The sequence below is a fragment of the Chaetodon trifascialis genome, chromosome 3 (genome assembly GCF_039877785.1).
Source record: "Chaetodon trifascialis isolate fChaTrf1 chromosome 3, fChaTrf1.hap1, whole genome shotgun sequence".
Classification (NCBI taxonomy): domain Eukaryota; kingdom Metazoa; phylum Chordata; class Actinopteri; order Chaetodontiformes; family Chaetodontidae; genus Chaetodon; species Chaetodon trifascialis.
In genome coordinates, this window is record NC_092058.1 from 7,345,346 (window position 1) to 7,356,921 (window position 11,576).

The following is an 11,576-nucleotide window of genomic DNA, read 5'->3' on the forward strand; positions in this document are numbered from 1 at the left end:
ACGGACGGATGGACGGATGGATGGATGGACGGACGGACGGACGGACGGACGGACGGACGGACAGACAGACAGACAGACAGACAGACAGACAGACAGACAGACAGACAGACAGACAGACAGATTTTCAACAGTGTTTTGTAACTGTAGAAACACATGACAGTTAACAAACAGGCAAAGAAAATCTGCATAACAGCAATGGCACATGGATCAAATGAGGAATTCCCATTGCATGTTTTCAGTATGTAGCGTGACACGAACACCGCAGGTGTCCTTCGTGTTTCTCTCTCCAGCTCATGCCCTGAAATGAAAAGTACAAACCTACGCGGGTGGGCTGCGCCTCCTGCTGTGTTTTCAATGCATCATAATTTCCTCCACGTCGCCTGTACTGGAACACATCGTGTCCATGCAACTGTGGCTCCCTCCCCCAAACAACAGCAGCCTCCTCGTGCCTTTATGTCCACTTCACCTCGTCCTAGTTCACACACCGATGCCCCGCTGCCGTTCGGCGGTTTGCTCCCGACGCCTCAGCCGCCGTATTCTCGCCGTCTCTCCTTCTGTCTTCATCTCAAGGTTCATTTCTCTGTCATGTTGCTCACACTGTGTCACTCCCGAATGTCTCAAGCTGTCACAGTTTGTCACGGCTGATGTGCAATGTCGGAAATAATTACTGAAGACATGAAATGAATAGCGGCATGTTCTCGGGCCATGTCGCACTCTCTCAGTCTCTCCTCTTCTAGTGCAGAGGTCAATAAGGTGCACTGAGCTGTGACTAGAGAGTATGTTTCAGTCTTTGTTTTAATGTTTTAATACATATGTAGTGTTAATTTTGTTTAACTCTTGCTAAACTATTGCTGTTTACATGATTATTATTATTATCCCGTTCTGCACACATATCAGGACAATGAGCAGCAGGACTCGGTGTGTGTGCACATGTTGGTCGAAAGGTGTCACATGTATCAGTATGCAGAAGGATGCCGGTCTGAAACTGTGCCTTCTGTTTGGGAAACACTGATGTTTCAGCAAGACTGCAAGCGTGTTTGAAGCAGCAGGAGCTTCAGTCTAAAACTAGCGAGCTAACAAGCTAAAGATTTGCAGTCACACACAACAGCTTAATATGCACCGGAGCAGCTAACTTACAAAGTGGCCTGTATCTGGTGACATAAAAATGTTCTTTATTTGTCCTTCACGTCACCATCAAAGTGGATTTAAATGTGTTTCTTAAACTGGTACCTTCAGACCACCGGACCAGTCACCTGATGGTTTGTTACAGTCTGATAAGTCGTCCGTGGAAACTTGGGAAAAGAGGAGGCACTTTCAAAGTAAACTCTGCACGTGATTGGATGAACCATCTGTCCATCACAGGCTAACGTCAATTCTTTTCGATCGAGAAAAGCCTTCAGTGTTGTTCTTTGCTCTTCTTTCAATTAAATACTCTGCTGTTGTGGCATAACTGATGCTAAAGCAGCATCTACGCTAACTTTTGTTGTTTTCGAATGGAAACGCTTGCCCGTGGTTTCCAATAGTCCCTGATAGGACCCTGATTGGTCCAGTCCACTGTGGTATGGCCACAAACACGTGACCTTGAGCCTGGTGAGATGGATTCCTGGCTCTCGTGGTCTCATGTGGTCTCGTCGAGGTAACTTGACTGAGCACTTTCTGCAAAGCTGCATTTTTAATTATTCAACCTGCGTTTTTCAGCAAAAAGCCATCTGACAAAATTAGCACTATAATTAGCATGTGGGGATTAATGATTGAGCATCAAAATGAATCTGAATGTATTCCCTCAGTTTGCTTTGTTGATGCTTACAGCAATATTTTGACATTTTGGGAAACAGCCTGATTCTCCCTGTCCAAAAGAAAATCTGCCCGGCAGCACCACTAATGCTCACTGATTAACACGTTGCACTTTCTTTGTTTAATTTGATTTTTTTTTTGTTTGAATTTAATTTGTAAAAACAGTAAGTTGTTGATTTTGTCAGTGAGGCCAAAGAAGAAACAGTGTGGCACATAAAACTGCAGCTTGTCTGGGTTTTGTGTGCAAATGTGACAGATTATGCATTTATGTATATGAGTGACTGATGTCTGTAAGCTGGAGCCTGCAGACGGTTAGCATAGCTTAGCACAAAGACTGGAAACAGGGGGAAACAGCTAGCCTGGCTCTGGACAAAGACTGAAAAAAAATCCTCCTCATTTTTTGAAGCATTGGAGGATCCAGGATCTGTTCCTCCTCTTTCCAGCGTTTATGCTAAGCTCGGCTGTCTCCTGGTCTTCATAGCTTCATAGCTAACGGATGGACACGAGCGTATGTGGTTCCCACAATGTCTTTTTTTTTCTCTGTGGCGACATCAGCGTGTCTCTCCATTTCTTTATGTACGGCATTGGCGCTGTTTGATTAATTTGTCCTCTCTCTCTGGGGAAATCTCACGTACACACCCGGTGGGATTTCGTCTCGCTCTCAGGCTCATTTCCTATTTCAGCTCAGTTTCATTTACAGTCGTTTTTGTTTGTTGGCTCGTGGTAGCGGCAGTCTGGCTACTGTAGATTCTTGTCAAGAGGAGGAAGATGACATCCAAAGTGTAGCTGCATCTTGAGTGAAGCCTCTGGGGTGGGGGTGGGGGGTGACCTTGAGGGACCAAGGACCCCGACTTAATTTGCATAACAAAGTCTTTATCACACGCGGTGATTGCGATTGCTATCAGGAGGAGGATGTTGATAAATGCACGCTGCTCAAGAGGATAGAAACCTCAGCTGAACGCATGCAGCGGCCTCCACCCTGCCCTCCACCCTCCCTCGACTGCTGCTAAAACAAACACTGCGCATGCTGTTATATCAAGTCTGACAAAGTTCAGCGCTGTGTGTGCGGACCGACTGTGCACAGCTGGCGAGAAGTGATGACTCAAAAATGAACATGCAGATTTTTCAATTAGAAAAACGCGGGACGCTAACCACAGCTGACATTTGCACCCAGAGCTGTCTGTTTGGTGCTCAGTCACGCTTTGTTTAGTTTTTCATGCGTTTACATTTGTCTTTTATTAAAATATAATTCTGGATTTATCAGAACTTGGGTCTTATTCTCATGTTTTTTCCATGCATTTACCATAGCTACTGTAGTTTTGCTGGGTATTGAAGGACATTTTGGATTGTGTCTTGTCTTGGGATTGAACCGCCAACCCTGCTGTTACTGAATGTTCATCCTCCAACCAAAAACCAGTTTCTCAAAAAGGCTGCTACTCCTCTTCTTCCTTCCTAAAAACATACAATTACATTGTCCCAGTATGCTGGACCAATAGGAATACATCACATTATTTTAACTAATGTCTCCTTTCAAAACAGTTTGATCTCTAATCAGTATTTGTTCCAGAAATGTGACTTGCCCCAGTTCCTAAAGGGAGAGTAATCTTCTTCATCACAGACTTCTTTCTCATTCGGCCCTCGTGAGGGAATAAAGTGCTGACTTCAGCAGAGTAATCTTGAAGATTAAAAAAGAAATATCACAGACACACACTAACACGCACAATAAATTACGTTTTGACTTATTGTGACATTCACTGGGAAAATAGGTGCGAGCTGAATTGGCAGTATTTGATAATGGAAGATGACGCGCCACAGTGAGAACGCAGAGCTTTGATTTTTAAGACGTCCTCATTTTGACCCATTGTTTCGAGCTGGATTGAATCCAAATCGCTGATCATTGTTTCATTCAGCACCAACATCTCTGTCATCCTGTGAAAGATCCCATATATTCTTCATTTCACCTTCATACCACCTCAAGCACCTACAGCACCTACAGCACCTAAACGTTTCATCAATAAGTTCTGTGGCTTCACCACCTCGACCCGGCATCATCCCACCCATCATAAATCACCTCCGAGTCAGAGAGTTCAAAAATCCCCCAGGTCACAGCGTTGGTGGCAGAGGGGGGGTGGGGGGCAGGGAGGAGGGCAAGAGGGCTCAGAGATGGCATAATCACCAGGGGCACCGGGGTAATGAACGCTCCACGGGAGCAACAATAACAATAACAGCAGGAGGGCTCAGCACCACAGTTTCAGGCAGGAGGGAAGAGGAGACTCACTGTACGTCTGTCTGTCTGCCTGCCTGTCTGTCTGCCTGCCTGCCTGTCTGTCTGTCTGCCTGTCTGTCTGTCTGTCTGTCTGTCTGTCTGTCTGTCTGTCTGTCTGTCTGTCTGTCTGTCTGCCTGCCTGCCTGCCTGTCTGTCTGTCTGCCTGTCTGCCTGCCTGCCTGCCTGCCTGCCTGCCTGCCTGCCTGCCTGTCTGTCTGTCTGTCTGTCTGTCTGTCTGTCTGCCTGCCTGCCTGCCTGCCTGTCTGTCTGTCTGTCTGTCTGTCTGTCTGCCTGTCTGTCTGCCTGTCTGTCTGCCTGTCTGTCTGTCTGTCCTTGATTTAGCACCTCGCGCTTACGCACTGCTGCACCTCCTTTAACTTGTTGTATTTTACTTGATTTTATGCATCAAATGTAGTGTAGCGTATTGTATTGTATGCATTGTTTTTATATTTCCGTTCATCCTTACTCTATCTTACTTTCACTGTCACTATCAAGTGGGTTTTGTTCTCCGTCTTATTTTACATTCATTTTAATCTGATTTTATTCTGTCTTTTCCACGTGAAGTACTCACTTGGTGCATGTGATTTCTTTCTTTTAAAGCACTTTGAGCTGCAATTCCTGTATGAGAGGGGCTGTAAAAATAAACTTTATTGTCATAATTATTATTATTTTCTCTCTGTTTTTACACATATGATCATTCTTAGATTATATGGGTGTTCACGCTCTCTGCCTCACTTCCTCCGTTGCGGCATTAATAGGCAATCAGCTATAAAGTCTGATTAGAATAACAGGAGAGACGTGGAGGAAGGGCTGCCCTCCATTACCTCATCTCGTTGTCTTATCAGTGGAAATGCTCGTTCAACCAGAAGATTATTCACCAATAACACTAATTATTACCAAAAAAAAACCATAGAAAATTGCACAGCGTCTCATCTCTCTGTATGCTAATGATGTTTTACTTATTCACTATAAGATAAGATATTTCAAAATGATCTGAATTTCATGAATCATGTTTAGTTTTGTATTTATTGTGCTCTCGAGACCATCAATCCAAGAACGGCTTTTTCTAATCCTCATATGCATGTTTATATATACATTATTTACAGCGTGCAGGATTTATATTTGACAATGATGGATGATATGTACGTGTTGAAGCACAGCGCTAATTAAAAACTGTAAATATGCCATTCATAATTTGCATTTAAGCGGATAGTGTTACAAGGTTATTGACATTATATTATTGATTAAACTGTTCATCAGAGTGATGGCCTGTGGAGGGAAACTGTGCTCTGAGGCACCTGACAGAGGGGAGAGCAGGTTGTGTCGAGGGTGTGATGGATATGCAGTGAATTTATGCCCATTTCAAGATTAGAGGGAAAAACGCTTGATTTAATTCATTCAGTCACATTTTTCCATGTTGGTGAATGGAGTGCTATCGCTGTCCCACCCTGCAACATGAAGGACTTTGTCCAATAAATGCTGTCAGCACATCTCTACACATCATGTGGCAGTGTCACATTGTCTATATGTTGCAGCTACTCAAGTGATTCAGTGAGTGACAGTTAAAAAGGAACAGTCAAAACTGAAGCAGCTCCAAAAACACTGAAACCTACAGTTCCCATAATGCATATTGTTTTCGTTGATTCCTCCCTGCCTGCTCCATGCCCTCATCCTCCTCCTCCTCGTCTCTGTTGGGAGTCTGAGATAACCCTGCTGACGTTTTCTGGGTTACTTATGTTAAACTTTGAAAGCTCCCTGCAGAGCCAAAGACGACATTATACAACAGAATAATGAGCCGGTGTGCTTTTCCTTTAACGTTTTATATGTGAGCCATCCGTGCAGAGCAGCATAGTGTGATACTGAACCTGATAACTTCCTGGCGTCGCGCTCTTGCACAATCCTCTCTGTCCAGTAGATGGCAGCAAACTAGCTCACTTCGTATCGGTCAACTGATGTGGCCAAAATCAGAGACACTTGAATGTCTGTTTGAAGTTATTCAGACTGTTTGACAAAAATCTTCCTTCACTTAAGCTTTCACAGATTTTTCTCTTAATAAAATCCATGAAGTCATATGTCTGTACATAACCTATATATCTTGTGTATTTACATGTATGCATATATGGTATTTAAGTAGCTGCTGACAAACTATTTAAACTACATGAATTCTTTCTACGACCTTGTGTGTAAAATATTAGAAAGCTCATTAATGCATTTATGTAATTATTTATATAATGTATAATTTATTGACTATTTTAATTTATACAGTAGAGACTCTTGAGGGCTGAAAACATTTTGTAAGTACAGCATATTCAGTCACTGTGTAGGATTGGGGAGTTATGTATACGCTTCAAATACACATTAAATTCAACTCAGTGTTCATGCTGTAAAATAAACTGCCACTGTTCCCTCCAGTGTGTTCATTCATCATGCAAGTCTCTCCTGCGCACCTCTACTGACTGCAGGGAGAATTGGGGATGCTGTTACAGGTTAGGAACAAAATGTGAGTGCGGTGAATTTACAAAAGGCTCGAGAGGAGGAGGATGTGTGCACACGCAGTCACAGCGGAGGCAGAGCCGAGAGCCAGCAAAGCATCGCAGCTTAGAGTTGCACCATTAATGCAATTTGAAAATCCTCTTCATAAAGTGTAGCAGCTCAAAACCTGCATATATGGAAGAGAATTATCATTAATCTGCTAAGTATTACAGTTTTGGACTTGTGGAATTGTGCCAAAAATGGCTGGAGAGAAAGACTGAGACATTCACCAAAGTGATGATTTCATGAAGTGTTCACTACGAAGAACTCGACAGGAAACGTTTTATTGTGCTCACCGCTTTCTGTTCCAGCACGAATTATTTGATTTGATCAATAGATTGGCTTGGTTTGCAGCGTGGGTACGAAATTCAATGTACACAATATGAACACACAAAACAATCAGCAGAGAATTACAGACGTGTGTTTTAATTTACATACTAATTCTAAGCAGGTTTTTACTATGTAGTGTGTTCACGCTTCACATGTGACAAAACAAATGCATATGCATGTTAATGGGCACGATTCTCCCACAATGCAATGCACAAAGGAAATGGAGGAACTGCTCACAGCTGGGGAAAAAATATCAATAAATTGTGGGTGGTGATGAAACGGATTCAGACAGAATCTGCAAAACATAAACTAACTAACCATCCATCCATCCATTTTCTATACCGCTTATCCCTTTCGGGGTCGCGGGGGGGCCGGAGCCTATCTCGGCTGTCAACGGGCGAGAGGCGGGGTACACTCTGGACCGGTCGCCAGCCGATCGCAGATAAACTAACCAAAAAAAGATTCAATCTTTTCTGTTAGTGTCATGTTTAAGTCACAGTTTGATGGACAATATATACTTTACGCTGATGTACACAGGTCAAAAAGTGGTGTACTTTAGGGTACTAGACATATAATTTAAGTACAAAAAAGTCAGTCAGTACACTTTTTCAGTGTGTACTTCTAAATAGATGTAATTAAGTTCTACATAGATGTATTAAAAATGAATAAATCACTTCTGCAGCACTTAAAGTGGTATTACAAAAAGTGTACTTTATTGTAAGTGTATTAGAAATTGTACTTAAGTGTCTTACTAAAAGTGTACTAAATACTAAACACTTATAGTGTACTTTAATTCACTTCATTTTAAGTGTATCTAAATATATTTCCAACACACTGATGATGTAATTCAATTGTACTGCAAGTGAGTTTTGAACGCTCATGAATCCTGATTTTCACCGGTTTACTTCAGTACACTTAAAGTTTGTAAAAAGTTGTGCCAATTCAGCAAATGCACTTCAAGTATACTCAAGTTGTACTCAAGGACAACTTGAGTATACTTGTAGATTCTTCAAAAAATATAATTCAGGCATAGTGTTTTTTCACCTTGTTATAAACACACAAAGGGTTAATTATATTCATATTTTTTTGTACACTAACTGCTAAAACAGCACACAATGGTGATCATATGGATTTAGGGCGCAGCTAATGTCAACGCACACACTCACAAAAAACACAACATTGCACAAAATGAAAGTACAAGATGATGTCAAAGATGAAAATTAGCCTTGATAAGACAAAACAATTGCTCAGAAACCTCTTTGCTGCAACAATCTGCAGGTTCCCGTTAAGGCCTGAAACAGCCAGGAGTCTTTCTCTTGGTTATTTGAAATGAAGCTCTGGTAGCAAGAGATATGAAACAGCATTTTATAGCAAGTATTGGAGCACAGCAGGAAACCCTGGAAAACAGGAAATATCCTGCTCCTGTGAGACAAAGTGTGAGGCGTCGACCTGGAAGAGGGGACATTATATTTCAGATTTTTGCAGGTTTCTCGTCATTCGGAGAATTTTTCATCTCATACGTGTGTGAATGAAACGCCGAAAGGACCTGATTCCTGTCTGTGGGCTGACTCCAGAACAGCTGCTTCAGAAAATCAGTAGAAGAAGAAACATTTTGATGCATGAATATCACATTACACCTCCGTCCTGCCTGCTAATCGACCTCACCGCTGTGACTGATGCTGTTTATTTCCCCTCCTTCCTTTGCCACTCGTTGTCCATCTTTCTCTCTCACGCTGACATTTATTTCTCCGGGGAACGTGTGCTGGATACACTCGTCAGAATCACCCTGTTTGATGTTTGCTCTCCTGTGAAACTACCAGTCTGTTGCTACTGACTGCAGAGCGGTTTCCCAGAGCAAACAGGGGTCAAACATTCAGCTCTAAGCCAAATAGACAGAAAGTGGCTCTTGCTCACTTTCTAGGTTTGCCAATGATCCGATTCCGGTCACAGCCAAGATTCTGTGCACTTTAGATCAAGCCCACCCACCCATAAAGGCTCCTGTCTCCTCTCATACGGCGTGGGATCGCAGAGAGGTTGGACAGGCTCCTCCACAGAGACGTCACCCACACCCTCAACTTTTACTCCACTTCCTCACCTCATCAATATTCTTGTATTGGTTTCATCTCCGTCTCGTTTTCATCATCGGTTGAATCTTCCTCATGCACGGTTGTGGGTTCGCCTCACAGCTGCGAGTGTGCAGCTTCTGTGGGTTTATACACAGAACACTGAATGTATAAAATATCAGCTGCAGCTGATATTGATTTGCAGCCCCGTTACATAATCCACATCTCAGCTGTTTCAAATATGAAGGATTATTATTGAACCTCGCAGCTCTTATTACACCTCATCGGTGTAAGTGACAGTAATATTGTGAACAATGACAGAATCCGGGGAGATTCCCAAACATCCGTCTCTATCAATGAACTCACAGTGAGGATATGTGTTATAGCACATACTGAGCATAGGATTAGGGAACAAAGAAGACAATCAAACACAGGCTCCACTGGTCACAACAATTACACATGCATGAATCCGAGGTAATCCGTGGAAATTGTGGAAATTGGCTTTTTAATAGGGGTCGGCTAACCTTGTGTACAGCATGTCTCTTCCCCTCTGAGGGTTTTCCTCCCCTCCCTTCCTCCCGCCCCCTCGCTGAAATCAATAATGGCAGGACATGAAGCGACGTCACAGTTATATTTAACAGCGAACATGCTTTGAACTGGTCGATCTTATCCATCAAGACGGGAGGGAGGGATTTATACTGTGTGTATAATAACAGGAGAAGGAGATATGGAACCTGCTTCCTCGTCCCGCTGCAGAAAGCGTCTGCTTTGTTCCGCCCTGGAGGTCCCGGCTGTCTCAGTGTCTCTCTTGGCTACAAACACTCATGTGCCGGGACGTGATCAAACACATTCAAATGCTTGCATTCGCCTGGGCCTCTCCTGTATCTCATTAGTCAGTATATTGCTCTCGGCGACCTCGAGAATTGTTTAAAATTCATAGGAACAGACGAGCAGGACTTCAAAATGTGTTTTGATTGTTTGCCCTCTGCTGTAAAAACACTCTTTTGCAAACAGTTTAGGCCGTAAAGGTCACCGATGATGGATAATTACTACTGTAATGTTTGCAGGCTGCTGATCCACAGAGAGGGGGGGAACATCGGATCATGTAAAATAAGAGATACCAGTGTTGAGATTTAACAGATGTACGTACAGGTGAGGTGATGCCCATGCCCTTTACAGACAGCTGGAGGACATGAGTGGACTGAGGCATGTCTCCAGCAATAACAACATTAATCCCATTCATCTCAAGGTCAAGCGTGGATTCATTTTCTTTTCACTGACCTCACTGTGGAGACAAACCTGGAGTATTCACGTTCACCTACAGTATTCAGCACAGATGAGGTCAAATACTACTTAATACATAACATTTCGCCCTTTCAGAGGCCTCATTGAACCAGTCATCCGGTGTTGTAGATTCAGTCGCTTTGGGATCAGATTATAGTTCCAGAGAGAAGCCGTCTTCAAAGACTTCTTTGAAGCCAGAGATTGACATCTGGTCACTCACAGAGTGTCTTACAGACACAATAAACATCAATAAAATGTAAATGAAATCCCTCACTTGGTTCACTCACCATCACATTTTAACTCGACCTTTTCTCTCATTTATAGATGCAGTTCAGTACAACAAGAGGGTGTTTGGAGAGGCAACAGAGAGAGAAGAGTTAGAGATATTCTATGTTTTGGACTGTTTATATTCAATTGATTTGCAAACTCTGTTCATTTGTAGGTGTTGTGTTGTGCAGTTTATAGCCTCCAACAGATATCACTGAATATGTTCAAAAGGAAGCTAAAAACGTATCTCTTCGCTTGAGCATTTAACTAACGAGCTATTGGCTCCTGAGACAGATCTGAAGAATGAAGGCTTGTGAATACGGTGGTCTCTGGGGCAATGCTGTTTTGTGCCCTACAGGCAGTTAGGACACCCAGTGAGTTGACATGCATGAGAAGACGATCTGAGGCGGCTGTGAGATGCCTGCTTCGGTGTAATCGAGACCTGAGGTGATTGAGTATCTGTTGAGGAGGAGGAAGATTCAGTTGTCTGGGAAAGAAAGACAAGAGTTCTTCCAGAGCTTTGTCCTGATAGATTTTTATCCTTATTGTATTTTCACCTATATTTTTATATTTTATTGTGTGGTTTTATGCGTTGTCTTTATTTTTATTTCATCCATATTTCCATTGTTGGCTTTTTATGTCCGTTCTGTCTTTTCTGTGTGAAGCACTCACTTGGTGCATGTGATTTCTTTCTTCTGAAGCACTTTGAGCTGCAGTTTCGGTATGAAAGGTGCTAAACAAATAAAGTTTATAATTATTTTTATCATTGTCTTTAATACAGGTTCAGTCAGAATGTTCCTCCTTTGGGTTGTTCAGTTTTTTAATCAGTTTTTTATCACAGTTCAGTTTGTACTTTGTGTTCTCTTGAGGTCTTTCACAGCTCTGTTTAGTTAATATGAACCTTTTTCTTGCCCTTTTTTTATTTAAAAACATGTCTTCACGTCTACCTGGTCAGTCCTTAGCAACGCTCTTACTGGCTTTTTGAAGCTTTTATCTGCATCTCACAGTCGGCTAATGAAGACATCTCAGGTCATACATGA